Source organism: Lactuca saligna, chromosome 6, assembly GCF_052625555.1.
Source record: "Lactuca saligna cultivar CGN05327 chromosome 6, ASM5262555v1, whole genome shotgun sequence".
Taxonomy (NCBI): Eukaryota; Viridiplantae; Streptophyta; class Magnoliopsida; order Asterales; family Asteraceae; genus Lactuca; species Lactuca saligna.
This window is the reverse complement of record NC_136422.1, coordinates 106,391,662-106,409,672: the sequence shown is the minus strand read 5'-3', so window position 1 is coordinate 106,409,672 and position 18,011 is coordinate 106,391,662.

The window sequence follows — 18,011 nt, the reverse complement described above, 5'->3', positions numbered from 1 at the left end:
AACCCTAAACTATACCTATTATAGTTTATTAGTACACTTGTTTGTATGAATGAATGTACAGAACTAAGATAAAGGTCTTTATATCTATACATACATACATAATATATAATTAAGGATTGAATGACACTCGGACAAACAACCGGGTACTTTAAGACCACAACCAAACAAGGACAGGAAGTAAAGTGGGTTATCTCTCCTAAGTCCTTCAAACCTTATTTATATAACTATATATGTAGTAGACATGGTTTTAACAATATATAAGTTTAAAAACTATAAAAAAGAAAGGTTTAGTATTCAAAAGTGAATTTGATAAAGAGTTTAACATGTAAAATAATTTGATAAAGTGTTTAACATGTAAAATAATTTGATAAACAGTTTGAAGTCGTTTGTTTGGTAAAACAATTTAAAGTATGAAAAATCCATTTGTATGCTAGTTATTAATCACATGTTATTGATCTAATAACTAACATGGTTCAACGTATATCCCCCCCCCCCCATAAAGCATTTAAAAACATTTAAGAGCATTTCAAAGGATAATTAAGGGGTATGAACTCACCTGTAGTGAGTGATGCGACGGTAGGATCGGTTTGGGAGGTTGAGTGTCAATTGCGGACTTGAGCACAAACGGATCCTATTAACCTTATAATGATATATATATATATATATATATATATATATATATATATATATATATATATATATATATATATGTATGTGTGTGTGTATGTGTGTGTGTGTGCAATTAGTGTTTCAAACAACTAATCATTGCATTGGGACCACCTTAGGGACTAGTAAACACTTATTATGAAGTGTTACAACCATATAAAATATTGTATATGAGTGGTATATGACTATACAAGGGAGTGTATGGTCAAAATGCACAACAAATGTGTGTGTGCGGCCAAGGTGTGCGGCTAGGAGGTGTGTGCGGCCAGACACTCCTTATAGAATGTGTCAAAACGTGATTTTAAGCTATAAGGGACATCTAGGAAGGTTTCATTCTTCATGCCTTCTCCTTAAATGATGTTTGTTTCCATTTTGGGACCTAAAAAGGGTGTGTGCGACCACCATGGAGGTGTGTGCGGCCGCACACACTTGAAGATCATACGAAATGAAGTTTTTCATGTATAATTTCAGGTGTTCTTAGCATATAACTAGTTGTGTTAAGTATACACGTTATAGAGGCATGAAAAAAGTGATTTAGGGTCCAAAACTTAGTGTGTGTTCTAACCCCAAATAGTGCTATAAGATAACAAAATGGGTCTAACTTTGATAGAATTATATGTATTGAACATGAAAATTTTGGGTTGTCACATCATCCCCCCGTTAGACGAATTTCGTCCCGAAATTAGAGTTTAAGTAAGTAAGTAGCTGAAAATAACTACGCGAAAAGGTGAGGGAATTTCGTCTTCATTTGATCCTCGCACTCCCAAGTGAATTTCGGTCCTCGCTTGGCATTCTAGCAAATCTTCACAATTGGGATGCGGCTTTGCTTCGTCTGCTTGACCTCACGGTCCTTGATCTCCACAGGTTCTTCCATGAAGTTGAGGCTCTCATTGATCTTGATCTCATCGAGTGGGATTACAAGAGTCTACTCGGATAGGCACTTTTTCAAGTTCGAGATGTGTAAGGTAGAACGTACGTTACTAAGTTCGCGGGGTAGGTTGAGTTTGTAAGCCACAGGGCCGATTCTAGCGAGAATCTCGAAAGGCCCTATGTATCATGGATTAAGCTTCACATGATTTCCGAAGCGTATCAAGCCCTTCCAGAGTGAGACTTTCAAAAGAACGCGATCCCCCACCTGGAATTCCAAAGGTTTCCTTTGTTTGTCTGCGTTGCTTTTCTGTTGGTCTTTAGAGGATTTCAATTGTTCACGAATCTGAATGTTCTTCTCTATCGTTTCCCGAATGATTTTCGGACCTGTAAGAGTGTTGTCAAGAACTAATCCTTTAGCTAACTGGTGTCCTTTAGCTAACCGTTATTTGAAGTATGAGTTTGTAAACATTTGTAGTAAAAGTATGTGAATGTTTGTAAGTGTTTGTAAAAGTTTGTAACTCCTAGAAAATCCTATATTTTCTACTAAAAGTAGCCTTCTACCAAGGCACAATTGTTTTGTATGTTTGTTTCTTGTAAAAGTGTGAAATTTTCCCAAGTGTAACTATCATTATCAAAATATAGTTTGTACATTAATGTTTAAGTGAACTGATCACCAAATAAATGTAAAGGGTAAATTAATGTGGTACTGTAGTGTTGTATTATAGGAACTACTGTTGTACTAACTACCTTAAACCGAATTCATATCAAAGTGTTATGTGATTAATTGTACCATATTATCGACTGGCAAACACGACAATGTAAGTCATCAAAAGGTATGACATTTGGTACACGCAGACCTGCAGGTCCGGCTGTAGCTAGCAGCAAGGTGTAGGACAGTCAATCCAATATAGATCTATATGCAAACTCACACTCTCCCTCCAGGAGATTCTGGTCACAACTCGGGCCATGACAATGAAGGCATGATTCGATACAATGGATCACATTTATGATAAAGTATACTTGTATATGTTCTCATCATATATAGTATCGTTGTATATGTTCTCATTCTAGTATAGTTGGATATGTTCTAATTCTAGTATAGTTGTGTATGTTCTCATTCTAGTATAGTTGTATATGTTCTCATAGTAATAAGTAATGACTCATGAATGAACCGACTCTTGTATGCTTCATTGAACTAGAAGTACTAAGTAGTATAACCCTAATCTATACCTATTATAGTTTGTTAGTAGACTTGTTTGTATAAATAAATGTATTGAACTGAGATAAAGGTCTTTATATCTATACATATATACATAATATATAACTAAGGATTGAATGACACTCGGACAAACAACCGGGTACTTTAAGACCACAACCAAACAAGGACAGGAAGTAAAGTGGGTTATCTCTCCTAAGTCCTTCAAACCTTATTTATATAACTATATATGTAGTAGACATGGTTTTAACAATATATAAGTTTAAAAACTGTAAAAAAAGAAAGGTTTAGTATTCAAAAGTGAATTTGATAAAGAGTTTAACATGAAAAATAATTTGGTAAACAGTTTGAAGTCGTTTTTGGTAAAACGGTTTAAAGTATGAAAAAATCCATTTGTATGCTAGTTATTAATCACATGTTATTGATCTAATAACTAACATGGTTCAACTAGTATCCCCCCCCCCACACATAAAGCATTTAAAAACATTTAGGAGCATTTCAAAGGTTAATTAAGGGGTATGAACTCACCTGTAGTGAGTGATGCGACGGTAGGATCGGTTTGGGAGGTTGAGTGTCTGTAGAGACTAGATGTTGTAAAAGTAGAAATGTTTGTTTCTTTTGTTTCGCATGTTAGTTATTTTACTAAGTCTTCATTTGTGCGAAGCTTATAGGTTACGACTTAGTATATTTTTTGTACACTCAGGTTTCCTATAAATAGGGACTGAGGTTAGAAGTAGAGAAACCGAATGCACGAGTGATTCATTACTCATTCGCAATTTCTCTGTGCTTATTTTGTAATCAGTTCTTCATCAATATAAGATATGATTAATATTTACATCCTGTGTTCTTACTTTTCATTCATACAATCATGATTGCATTCTAAATCTCGATAGCAATTCTCATCAATTGGTATCAGAGCAGGATTTCAAACTGCATTGATTTGATTTTCGTTTTAGAATCATTTGCTTTTTGACTAGTAACATTACTCAAAAATTTCCGCGCATTTTGGTTCTGAAAAACTCTCTTGATCTTCATATTTGAATCGATTCTACATTTGAATTGTTTAGTCGAGTGATCGATTTGCAATCAGTGATCAATTCGTTTGATCAATTCACAAATACATCAAGTTTTTCAAGCTTTCTAAAAATTTATCGTGTTCATCAATGGCGAACTTCAACATGAACACCATGACTTCTTTATCTCACTTACTTGGTTCTTCAACCAAAATTCCAATGTTAATCCCCGAATACTATGATCAGTGGGCTGATAGGATGGAGGATTACTTAAATGGAATTGATGAAGAACTCTGGAATTGTATCCGTGGAAAAGTTATACCTCCTGAAAATGTTCAAACAATCGGATCATCAGCTTCTTCAATTGACGTTGTTGAAGAACAGAATCACATGAAAAAGAATGAAAAAAGATGTATGAGGTAGCTAAGAGGTGATTTGCCTCATGTGGTTTACAATTACATTCGTAGTTGTAAAACAGCCAAGGATATTTGGATCACACTGAAAGAGAAATATCAAGGAAGTGAGAAGACAAAGATCAATTCTGTTAAGCAATGTCTTGTTGAACTTAAGGAATTCAGACAAAAGGATGCTAAAACAATTGAAAACTACTAGGATCGTCTAGATTTGCTTGTTTATCGTTGCAGCAGGAATGGAATCTCAAGATCTCTTATGGAATTCAATCTAGCATTCATCATGGGTCTTCACAAAGAATGGCGTAGTGTGAGTATGATGATAAAGAACCAGCAAAGTTTTGATACAACCACCTTGAATGATGTCTACAACCAACTGAAAACTCATGAAAGCGAAGTTACAGATATGCTTGAAGAAACGAAACAGAGTCTAGGAGGACCTTTGGCTTTAGTTTCAAAGGTTACTGAAATTGATGCTGGTGAGAAAGAAGAATCAGACAATGAAGGTTTCTTAATGAACTCTGATGATGAAGCAGTGGCATTTTATTCAAACAACAGAGTTAAGAAATTTTTCAAAAAGCCTTTCAATCCAAAAGGAAAGCCAAATGAAGAGAAGAGCGGTTTCATAAAAGCTGGAGGTGAGGAAAAGAAGAAATTGGAAAAAGTTGAAGAAAAGCAGAAAGATGCAAAGGAAGAGAAGAAACTAAAAGGTGATTCTGGAATCTATTGTCATTACTGCAATGGGGCAAATCACTTCGTAGCTGATTGTATGCTGAGAAAGAAAGAGGAGAAGAAAAGCAAAATCAAGGATGAAGCCTACTACTCAGAAAAGCTTGAGGAGGTGCGCACGAAGGCAAAAGGCTTGTCATTAGTTGAGAAAGGGGAGTCTGATGAAAAAGAAAGTGGAACTTATCAGATCTGGTCTTCAGGATCTGATGATGAAGAAATGAGGCATCCAACTCATGGTGCAATGTTCACAACCTATAAAGATAATTGCGAAGAGGAAGTTTCTGGACGATGCTTTGTGTCCAAGTCCACTGATAAATCTCCAATGACCACTAAGGTACGTGCTATTCTTGAATCATTTAATATTCCTTTATCTGCTTATGATGCTGAAATAACTTCATTTGATGATACTATTGCTTATTTTGATTCTGTTATTGTGTCTGCTAGTACAGAAGCACAAAATCTAAAATTGCAACTAGTTGAAACAAGAAGAGAATTAGAAATAAAACGAAGCAGAGTAGATAAACTTGAACTACAAATGGAAAACGTAAATTGTGATAGGAACAGTCTACATAAAGAAGTTAGATTGTTGCTAGCACAAAGAAACATATATTGTAACTTTGCTAAACGTTTGTATGAGAAGTTTACTGCTTTACATCGTTCATTTGAAATAAGCAAAGAACAACATAGGAAACTTTTACCTTTTCTTGAATATGAACGCGAAACAGTTGATGTTGTTTCTTATTACTGCGAAAACACAATTGCTCATCTTGAAAAAATACCTGATGATAGATTTGCATATGGTATTGTCAAAATTGATGAATTCTTGAATGTTGATGAGTTGGTTGATATTCTCAATGAAAGTTTGACAAAGAATGAACAAGTGAAAATCATAAAGAAAACTGAAAATTCAACTCTTGATTCTCAACTCAATTATGATGATGTCAATGAAAATTCAGCTAACGTGAGTGAAATCAGTGAGATCGAAGAGGAAGAAGAGGTCAATTGTTCTAAATTGCCAATCATTAATATCACATCTAAGGTCAAAGGTAAAGAAATTATAGCTGATTCAATAGTAATGGATGAAAATGATAAACCCTCTACTTCGCAACATTGTGACTTTGATAATGTGGAAGTTGAAAGATGGAAGACTGATGACACTGATGAAGACAAAGAAGAAGTGAAGGATTCACATTAAACACCTCAATGAGTTGTTGTTAATCAAGTGTTTGGAGATACAAAAGAATTCGAGAAAATTCTTAATGACAAAGGTGCACATTACTTGGAAACTAACACTGTGGTTTATCCAAATTTTACATGTACAGATAACACAATCTTTCCAAATCAAGTCTTTGTCACAACTGGAAATGTTGAGAAAATTAAACCTGAATTCAACAAAATGGTTGAAAATGATAATCAAAGGTCAACTACTGAAGGTTTCTTTGCAAATCAAAATACAATAGAAAACAATTTGACTAAAAATTCTTATGTTTTTCAAGGTCAAAAATCAACACAAAAATGGGTGGTTAAACATGAAAAAGAAAACAATGTTTTTGAAAAAGATGAAAAACCAAAGATGGAAGTGAAACTAAATTCTCATGAATTTAAATTGATGGTTGAAAAATATTCAACAGAAAATAATGTTTCAAAAAGAAAAGCAAGAAAAGCAATCTTTTGGCAAGTTGTGTCTAATGATAAATCAAAAGTTGAAAAAGAACAAATTTCAAAGGAAAAATCATCAAAATTTCAAAAGGATACAAGTTTTCACAAACCAATACATTCTGTTGACTAAATTCCAATGCAAAATAATGATAAATTTGTTCACAAATATGACAACATTAGAAAATTTGAGACTTCGCAAAGATTTGTGAATGATCATAAGTTTCACAATGTTTGCAAATTAATGAATAATTCATCAACTTTGAATGTCAAAACTCAAATAAAACCAAAATTTTCACCTAAACAACAAAATTTTCCAAATCCTTGAATTTCTAAACCATCCAAAGTTTTGTATTAAAAAGGAAAATCAGATGTATATACGATCAACAATTAGCTTGAAGGGAAAGGAAAACAATATCAAAATGAGAAGCTTTCAGAGCAACAGATAAAGACTGCATTTGACATGTTCGTCAATAAGTCTACTATTGGTAGTTCATCATCTCATGATTCGCAAGTCCCAGTACAAAAATGGAAACCAGTTATGAAAGTTGCGAATGTTGTGAAGGATGAGATGAAAGTCAATAGAAATCCAATACTATTGAATAACTATATTTCAATATCTAGAACTGATGATGTTGATTTAATGGAAAGTGTCTCAGATAAAGTGAAAACATGGTTTTTAAATTCAAGGAATTTGTTCAAAACTACTAATGATGGACCCAATAAGTTTTGGATTCCTAAATTTTTTCAATAAATGTAGGTGATATGTGACGAGCAATATGATGCGAAATGGTATATTGATAGTGGTTGCTCTCGTCACATGAATGGAAGAAAGGAAAACTTGCGAGATTATAGAAGCTTGGAGAATGCTGGAGTAGTCAAATTTGGAAATAATCACAAATGTCAAGTGAAAGGATATGGAAAAGTCACAAATGGACAATTCAAAGTTAATAGGGTTGCTTATGTTGAAGGCCTTCAACATAACTTGATTAGTGTTTCGCAAGTTGTTGTGGGTACTGGAAATCAGGTTGTGTTTAATGAAGAAGGAAGTATCCTTTCAAACACAAAGACAAATGAAGTACTTCTCAAATCCAAAAGATATGGCGACATGTTTACACTAGACATCAAACCAATTGTGGGCAAACCTGTTGTCTATTTACTATCAAAGGCCTCTAATGATGTTAGCTGGCTCTGGCATAGAAGATTTTAAAATTTAAATTTTCGCAATATTAATAAACTTGTCATTGAAGATTTGGTTCGAGGATTACCAATACTAAAATTTGATAATGATACTTTGTGTGCAGCTTGATAACAAGGAAAACAACATAGAAAATGTCATCTAATTGTGATAGATTCAAAGATCGTGAAACCATTGAAACTTCTTCACATTGACCTATGTGGACCGTCGACTATTGCAACAATCAATAAAAAGCGGTACATTTTAGTTATTGTTGATGATTTTTCTTGATTCACATGGGTATTTTTTATCAGGTTAAAATCTGATGTTGCTCAGACTATGTCACACCCCGAAAATCAAAGGCGGAAACATTTCCGGGGTGGACTACCACGTTGTGTATCAAATCCAATGTACATAGTAATCACAGTAAACAACCATTACATTACATATATATGAAAGTTTACATTTATTTCAAAAGTAAAGTTATACAATATGTACATATGCATCATATTAACAAAAGTTGAGACGAGTCTTCCGAGCACTCCGTCTTCTCCAAAAGATATCGTCGGGTACCTGTCTAACTTGGACCTGAGAATACAAGCGGTTTGAAAATCAACATAAAGCTGGTGAGTTCATAAGCGGTTTTGTTTTATGAAATTGTATCGGTTTCCTTTAGTTTCCAAAAAGGTTTGCTATCCAAGAAAATCCCATATTTTCTTATGTAAAGATTGTTTAGTTATCATTTGTTACCAATTCGATTACGTGTTGTATTTTACTCCAGGAAAATCCCATATTTTCCTAATTGTAAGACCAGTTGTATATCACAAAGTATAGTTTAATACACAAAACTATATGATGAAAATCTTGGGATAACTATCCCGAAAGAGATATAAGATAGTTTGACACATATGAAAGTATAGATTTAAGATCATGGGACTACCATCCCAGACTAGACACGAGATGATTTGATATATATGGAAATATAGGTTGAAAACCATGGGATCACTATCCCGAACAAGATATAGATTTAGACCATGGGATTATCATCCCGTACTTAATATAAATTGAATTTATGGGATTATTATCCCGTAACAGATATAGTTAAGGACCATGGGGAAAAACATCCCGTACAAGTTATAGATACAAGACCATGGGATCACTATCCCCTATAAGATATAGATACAAAACCATGGGGAAAAACATCCCGTACAAGTTATAGATATAAAACCATGGGATCACTATCCCGAACAAGATATAAAATAGTTTGATAATACCATGGGATCACTATCCCGAAAGAGATATAGATTCTAAAACCCGAACTGTGAATAAACTAATATTAATACATGTTGTGAGTCGGGTAACCATGCTAATACGACAACGAGACCTCCTTGACGTTTGTCAGACGTCGAAACGATATCCAAAAATTTGTCACCCCAGGCGTGCCCGCCTAACTGTAGCTAGCAGTTAAGGTGTGGGATTGTCAGTCCCGAATAGATCTATTCACAAATTCCACGCTCTCCCTCCAGGAGACTCTGGTTACACTTCCGGGGAGGATTTACTGATCATCCATAAAGGGTAGTGACTATCTCACAAACTAGTACTAAACTATTCACAGGGTTTCCATACGATATCGATATACAGAAGATTATGAAACATAGTACAGTGAATATAGATACATACAATGAAATTATCTGACAATACATTCAAATGATACGGAGATAAACTGAATTAGACATAGTTTATCTAATAACTTTATATAGATATCAGTACATGATAGAAAGAACAGTAAAGACTCCCAAATTATTCCCATAATAATTTGATTAGTTGGTTTATTTCCTTAACTAAAATACATTTAGTTGTAATTGATAAATCATTCCTTATGCTCAACATAATACATAAGGAGTAAAAGAGTTTATAAGTTTGTCAGATAATGTTTGAAACATATCAATGTTATGATTTGAAAACAGTTATATTTTGCTTGTATTCCCCCCCCCCCTGAAAACATTGAAAACAGTGAAAAGGGCGTAGGGGTATGAACTCAGCGGACGAGAAATGTGACGGTTTGGATGCTAAGAGTTGATCCGGGACTTGTAAACACACGAGGTTCCTAATTATGATGTAAAGATACACATTTGTATCTAATTAGGACTTAGATTGATTGTTGGATAGGGACAATTGTTTCTAGTCGCGAAAACACTCCGATACGAGTGTTTGGAGGGACCCGAGTGGCGTTTAGGGACATGAAATGATGCGACGGACTTAGGAATTGAGTTTACTCCCCAAGAGTACACTTCTAAGTGGTGTTTACGGCCAGAACACCCATTCCCCATGAGTTTACGGCCGTAAACTCATGATGGGTGGTTTATGGTGCAATTTGGACTTCAAACACTTAGGGGACAATTTCTAGATTTGGTTTAAGGGTTTGGAATAAGTTTGAAACACCAAATTGATACATTTAGGGAGTTTACGGCCTAGCATGGTCTCATGGCCGTAAACTTCTATAAAGCCATGAAAAGTTGTGTTTTTGGATTCCAAACTAATTACATGTGATTGCTAAAATTGTCCCAAAGCCTTATATGCATTTGTTTGTAATTTTGAAGGGGTTTTTGGAGTTTACGGCCAATGAGACCCCTCCCATGGCCATAAACTCTCATAGAGAGTAAATCCTTGTGTTTTAATGCCAAAAACTTGTTTGTAAGGACTTCTAAAATCCAATCCAAGGCTTTAGGGGTGGTTTAAGGACATTCTGACATGTGTTTATGAGTTTACGGCCAAAGGCTATGTGCTTAGGCTGTAAACTCCAATATGTAGTGTGTTTGATGTGTTTAAGGCCTCCAAACCATTTTTAGATGATTCTAGGATTTACCACAAGGTCATTGGTTGAGTTTTATGGCATTTGGACATGTTTTAAGGCACAAAATCCCCCATTTAGAGGAGTTTACGGCCCAAGCATATGTCTTGGCCGTAAACTCTTGTTTGTCCCCCAAAAATGATGTTTAAAGTGTCCAAATGCTAAAACCATTATTCTACAAGTCATATGTAAGCCTTGTTTGTGATTTGGAGGGGTTTAAGGGCATGAAAACCCCATATATATGAGTTTATGGTCCAAGAATGAGCCTTGGCTGTAAACTCCTTTAAATGCCTCAAAACTCATGTTTTAAATGTTATATGTCCATTCCATTAAGCCAATAAGCCATATCTAAAGTCCAATAGTGCTTAGGAGGGGTTTTAGGGCTCAAAAACCCACTTATTGTGAGTTTACAGCCCATGAATGCTCCATGGCTGTAAACTCATGAATGTGGTCACAAATCATGTTTTGAACTCGAATTTGAAGGCTAAGAAGGTTACAATACAAGCTAAGGAAAGTACCTTAGAGATTTGAGGCCTTAAATTTGAGTTTTGGACCCTTAAACTTTGGATTTAGGAGAGAGGTTAGAGACAGAGTAGAGAGAGAAGGAAAAAGCTTCAAATGGATGCTAAAACTCGTTTATATAGGTCTTAAAACTTGTACGTAGTGGAATTCTACCCGATACTGACGTTAAACGCGGCTTTTGGTCGCACCCGATTAAGTTTCCGTCACCCGGCGGGGACGTTTCTAAAACTTATGAAATAAATATTTTGGGCTAATTACATGATTTCCTGAGTGATTTAGACACTCATTAAATTATAATAAACATATAAGTTTTTAAATAATTAATCCAAAGTGAAAACGGAACGAATTTGATAACGGCGACTTTTTCGGGTAGAACGGGTTTTGGCGACGAACAATTTCGGGTTGTTATAGACTATGATTGATTTTATCAAAAAGATTGAGATGAGTCTTAAGAAGAGTGTTCATAGAATTAAAAGTGGCAATGGCTTTGAGTTTAAAAATCAAACACTGCATTTCTTTCTCACAGGCAAAGGCATTTCGCATAATTTCTCATCACCATATACTCCACAACAAAATGGTGTTGTTGAAAGAAGAAATAGGTCTCTATGTGAAGCTGCCAGAACCATGTTAACATATGCGAACTTACCTCAATATCTTTGGGCAGAAGCTGTATCGACTGCATGTTTTACTCAGAACATTCATTCATTCATCGAATATTTAATATTACTCCATATGAAATACTCAACAGTCGAAAACCTAATGTAAAAATTTTCCATGTTTTTGGTTGCAGGTGTTTTATAATGAATCTAAAAGATAATTTGATCAAGTTCCAAGCTAAATATGATGAAGGCATATTCTTAGGATATTCGCAAACTTCAGTTGCATATAGGGTGTTAAACAAGCGAACAAGAAAAGTTGAAGAAACTTTCAACTTAACCTTCGATGATTGCTATCTTAAACAAACGGATAGTAAATTTGAAAAAAATCAATTCTTTTTGATTCAGATACTCAAATTGAAAATTCATATATCAATGATTTTGATTATGACTTAATTTTTATAACTCCTAACAGGGCAATTGATGCGGAAGTTCATGCTCCTTATAATCAAACATCATAATCCTCAAAACATATTGATGATTCAACAATAACTACAACGTCAATATCTTGCGAAAGTGTGCCTGAAGTTCGTATGGAGGGGGAGAAAACTTTCAAGGGGGGAGAATGAAAATATGAATCATTAAGTTGAGGGGGAGCATTCGCAATTTTAATAGGAACATCATTTTGAGGGGGAGCATCAAGATGAACATCATGTTGAGGGGGAGCATGATGCAACAGAGACAATTAATCTTGATGAAAATTATGAATTTCATGAATTAAATGATAATTTGTCTATTACAGGATCCGAAAATGAAGATTTGTACGAATATGCAACATTGGAATTTAATCCTAATTTTCCACCACTTGAGAAATGGACAAGGAATCATCCCAGAGAACAGGTGATTGGGAATCCACAAGATGGTGTGTTGAAAAGAGCTCAACTTCGTGCAAAAAATGAGGTACTGAATGCGAACCAAGAGTTGTATATGTTTAATTTTTTTATTTCGAAAATAGAGCCAAAGACAGTAAAGGATGCTATGGAACACCCAGATTGGGTTGTTGCTATGCAATCTGAACTGGCTGAATTTGAACGAAATAAGGTTTGGAGATTAATTCCTAAACCTTCTGATATTTCGATTGTCGGATTAAAATGGATTTTAAAAAATAAAACCAACAAAGATGGAAATATTATTCAAAATAAAGCTAGACTAGTTGTTAAAGGATATTCGAAACAAGAAGGAATAGACTATGAAGAAAAATTTGCTCCTGTTGCAAGACTCGAAGCAGTTCGCATATTTTTAGCTTATGTAGCTCACAAAGACTTTGATGTTTTTCAAATGGATGTTAAGTGTGCATTCTTAAATGGAGAACTAGAAGAAACAGTCTATGTTGAACAACCACCAGGATTTTTAAATGAAGAACATCCTGATCATGTCTACATCTTAGACAAAGTAGTTTATCAGTTAAAACAAGTACCAAGAGCCTGTTACGCAACACTTACCAATTTTTTGAAACAATCTAAATTTAAACAACGATCAGTTGATGCCACATTATTTTCCAAGAAATTTGGGAATCATCTTAATCTTGTTCAAATTTATGTTGATGATATCATTTTTGGCTCAACTGACCCAACATTGTCTACTGAATTTGAAAATCTCATGAAAAGTAACTTTGAAATGAGCATGATGGGAAAAATTAACAATTTTCTTGGTTTAAATATAAGACATAACAGGGATGGAATTTTAATCAACCAAGAAAAATATACAAAGAATCTGCTTGAAAAGTTTGGAATGACAAATAGCACGAAGCTTAGAGTACCAATGGCAGTGGGAACAAGACTAACTCCTTCGTTAGATACTCCTGCTGTTGATTTAACACTTTATCGAAACATGATAGGGTCTTTATTGTATTTAACTGCAAGTAGACCTGATATTATGTTTTCTGTGTGTACTTGTGCTAGGTATCAAGCTAATCCTAGAGAACCTCACTTAACTGCAGTGAAAAATATTTTTCGCTATCTTAAAGGAACAATTTCATTTGTACTTTGGTATCCTGCAAAATCGGGATTCTTCATTCAAGCTTTTTCAGATTCTGATCTAGGAGGATGTACTTTGGATAGAAAATGTACAAGTGGTGGATGTCAACTATTGGATGGAAAATTAGTGAGTTGGTAGTCAAAGAAGCAAACTTGTGTTGCTATATCAACTGTTGAGGCTGAATACATTTCAGCTGCTGCTTGCACTTCGCAAATCATTTGGATTCAAAGTCAACTTCATGATTATGCGATAAACATGAAAAAGATTCCCTTGTATTGTGATTCTCAAAGTGCAATTCGCATTTGTCATAATCCAGTACAACACTCAAAAACAAAATATATAGCTCTTCGATATCATTTTATCAAAGATCGTGTGGAAGATGGGAATATTGAAATACATTTTGTTAAAACCACTAAACAACTTGCTGATATTTTTACTAAACCTCTTGATGAAAAATATTTTTTAAGAATTTTAGCAGGTTTGGGGATGATTGATGTGAATTCAGTTTCAAAATCAATAACTCAAGAATGAAAGGTCCATTCAGCAACTTTGAGACAAAACCATTCAGAAGTTACTATGCGTTAAGAGGCTTCTCATTCTGACATCTGGTAACTAGGGTTCCTTTTAATATTTTTTTTAAGAAACTTGAAAAATCAAAAATATTTTCTTTTGTTTTGTTTTTATTTTCAAAATCCAAAAATCCAAAAAGATTTTATTTTGTTATGTCTTTATTTTCGAAAAATTCAAAAACCACAATTTTTTTCTTTGTTCTTTAAGTTTTGTGTGTTTTTAGTTTTTGTCAAGAGCAAAATGCGAATAGGTCATGCTTATATATGTTTCTATGGGAAGGTATCATTTCTTTCAACTTTGTACTAGTTAGGATGTCCCTAAAAGCATGTTGCAGCATGTTAACCCAAGCCTCATATGACTCTATGTGTGAGAAATGAAAGCCTTAATGAAATTATCTCATGAAAATTTCTTCCTAATTAGGCTTGTATTCGCATTAGTCAAAAGAGCTACCTTAGTCTTCTCATATGAGAAAAGGGTTTTCTGTTTGGTCCATAAATAACAGAGGTACATTCAATCTTATAGCTAATCTTTTTCATCACAAAAATCTTAACACAAATCACACACAAAGACGTATGTCTGAGAAGTCTCTGATCAAACCAATCGAGACCTAGATATACAAAAATTTTGTGTTAATGATCTGACATCATGAGTCCGTGATGAAGGTAAAACCCAAACATCTTACAACTTAAGGAATTGACGGGAAACATTGTTCCAGATATTGACAAAACTTTTGTTTCAGTACCAAAATTTGAAACTCCAAATCATATTCAATTCACATGCGTGGTCTTGATCAAACATTCTAAACCGACGATGTTTGTTATCCAACAAGATCCAATACATTGATTTTTTTTATGAATATTATTTTCGTGTGAGTTTCATTCGAATGTCCTAGTCATGATAAACATTTTCAAAGCTGACTTGTCACTAACTATATTGGTCATACAAGTAATTTCTGTTATAATTTATCACATTATGTTTAGGATGACATGTAAAGAAATTTTAAACCAACCCAAGAATTCCTTTTAAAAAAAAGCCCTTTGATACTTATCAAAAAATATTCGATTGTAATTCACGGGAACATACACAAGCTATTGATCATCTTTATTGATGATTAACGAAGCAACCTTTGCCTGGGGTTTAACTGCTTTCGTGTCAAAATGCATTTTTGACATCACACAATTCCAAGTTTTTCTTTTCTCTTGCTTCTTATCTTATTTCTTTGGAACACTGCACTCATGAAATCCTTGTGGTTCTAAGTAATACCAACTTAGACTGAAGATTTCGCAAGTCTGGCATATAACTTCGCTTTTCATCCCAAAAGTGAAAGAGCCTTGCCTCCATGCGAAGGGTTCTAACGGTTACAATTCAATAAAGGGAATATTGACAGGCTGTGTATATGTGATGAATGGTATTCTGCTCGGTTTTCTAGGTGATGTAACAGCTGCTTTTTGAAACATGGCTAACTTTTCGCAGTAATGGTCCGATTTTCAAGGTGCCACATCGGATATCATTAAATGCATCCCGCTTCAAATTCAAATCAATCAGGGTTATGTATAAAAGGGGTTAAAGAGGGTGTTATACGGTTACGCGATCAAACACAAAAATTCCCAAATTCTCTGATTCTTTCTTCTCTTTGAACCCTAACAATGGTTGCTACTTAATCCAACACCGATGAAGTTATTTCACAGTCTCGTATGAAGATTCAAAGCACAAACTACCAAGTTGATCCTAATGTTTCATCCTACCCAGAAGAATTGAAGATGTTGGTCGTTGCTCTAAAAAGGTCACCATTATGAACAACAATGTTCAATTCTTTTCCTGTTCCTATGTCTTGGTTGTCAATGGTAGCATTAACTGCGTCATACAACTATACAACTTATGTAATAACCTTCAACTTGGTGAATAACAAGACAGTTCGTCTTAGAAAGAACATGTTCATCAACTTCTTGAACATTCCTAATAACCCACCATTCTTTAAGCCAACAAATTCACAGATTATCTTCATGTTCAATGAAATGGGTCATCAACCCACTCTTGAAAAGATAAGTGATTTCAGAAAATCAAGCCTACCATGCATTTAGAACTTCTTATTTGGAATCTTTCTCAGGTGTTTGACCGGGAGGAGTGTTGGTTTAGACAGGGGATGAATGGAGGCTTATGCCATGGTGATGGGTCTTTACAATGATTTAAGTGTTGATTATGGAACTCAACTTTGGAAGACATTCAAGTTCCTGAAGAAGGAGAAGTTGCAGAATTTTCTTTGTACCAGTTTCCCAAAGTTGTTAAAGATGATGAAAATATCTTCACAAGTGTCGCGAGAATTCTTGATGCGATGCTTCCCAAGGTTTCGTCTAATCACAAGGTGTTAGTTCGCTACATGAAAACGTTTGATCCTAATGTGCGAACTGGAGTGTTGCTTGAAGTCAGTGTTGATTCCTCAAAGAAAAAGAAGCAAACTCAAAAGAAAGACAAACATGAATCTTCCAAAGTGTCGAAGGATGAAGGGGTTGAGAAACATGAGCTTTCTCCCAAAAAGAAGAAGGAAACTATACTAACAAAATCAAGGGTATTAAAGAAGCTTCGCAAATCATCACAAATGACAACTACTTTACCTACTATTCGCAAAACTGAGGTGAGTAGTCAGGGAGCTATATTTAGAGACGTTCCGGCTCCTGTTTCTCCTAGTTCAAAAAGAAGAAGAGCTGCAGAGGTTGCGAAGCATATTACTCAAAAGCTCTACAAGAAACGAAAGGTGATTATTCACAATGAGTCATCAGATGATGAAGTGGTTCCAGAAACTCCACCTGTTTCCCTTTCCACAACGGTAACTGTTACTCTTCCAATTACTTTGCAAATTTTCACTACCACATCCACTCCACTTGAAGTTGTTACACACACCTCAGTTCATGAGGAAGAAATTATTTCTGATAAGGTTGTTAACGTATCTAATACGGGGACACCTATCACAAATATTGAACTCACAGAGCCAATTATCATATCTACTTCATTACCACCATTTCCTCTTCCAAATACACATTCAACTACATCATCCATATTTGATCATCCTTTGAAACATCCTTTTACTACATTGTTTCCATCTCCTGAAACACCACAACCTATACCTTCGTAAGCGCAGTCTGATGAAGAAATCGAAGAAGGAGGTTTTGGAGGAATGTTTGAAGCCATACACTTTGATTTAGAGGAGGAGGAAATACCTGATCATATGCTTATGTCAGGTAAGAAATTTAAAATCATGAATCGAAAGTTGAATGCCATTATTCAATCACAAACTGATGCTGGTACAAAGTCATCTATATCAGGATTAGAGGTTGAATCTATGATCGAAGCTGTAGAGAAACATATTATTGCTAAAGTTGATGATTCTGACAAGAATAATGAGCTTCGCATTCAAGCTCAAGGAAAATATTTTGATGGTGTTATAAAAGATTTGAAAATTGTTACAAAAGAACGACATGTTCTTTTTGTACAAGATGTGAAGAAGGTCCAGGAAGATGTTAACTTCAAAATTGAGGAGTTAAAGGCAGAAATTGCAATGGAGATTCAAGACCTTCATTCGCAAAATTTAGAAGTACAAAAATGTGTTGATATTATTGCTGAAGCAGTGACCAAGCTTGCTATTGATTATCAACCATCTGCTCAAATGATCGAAGCCAAGCATCAAGAGAATAAGGAGCAGT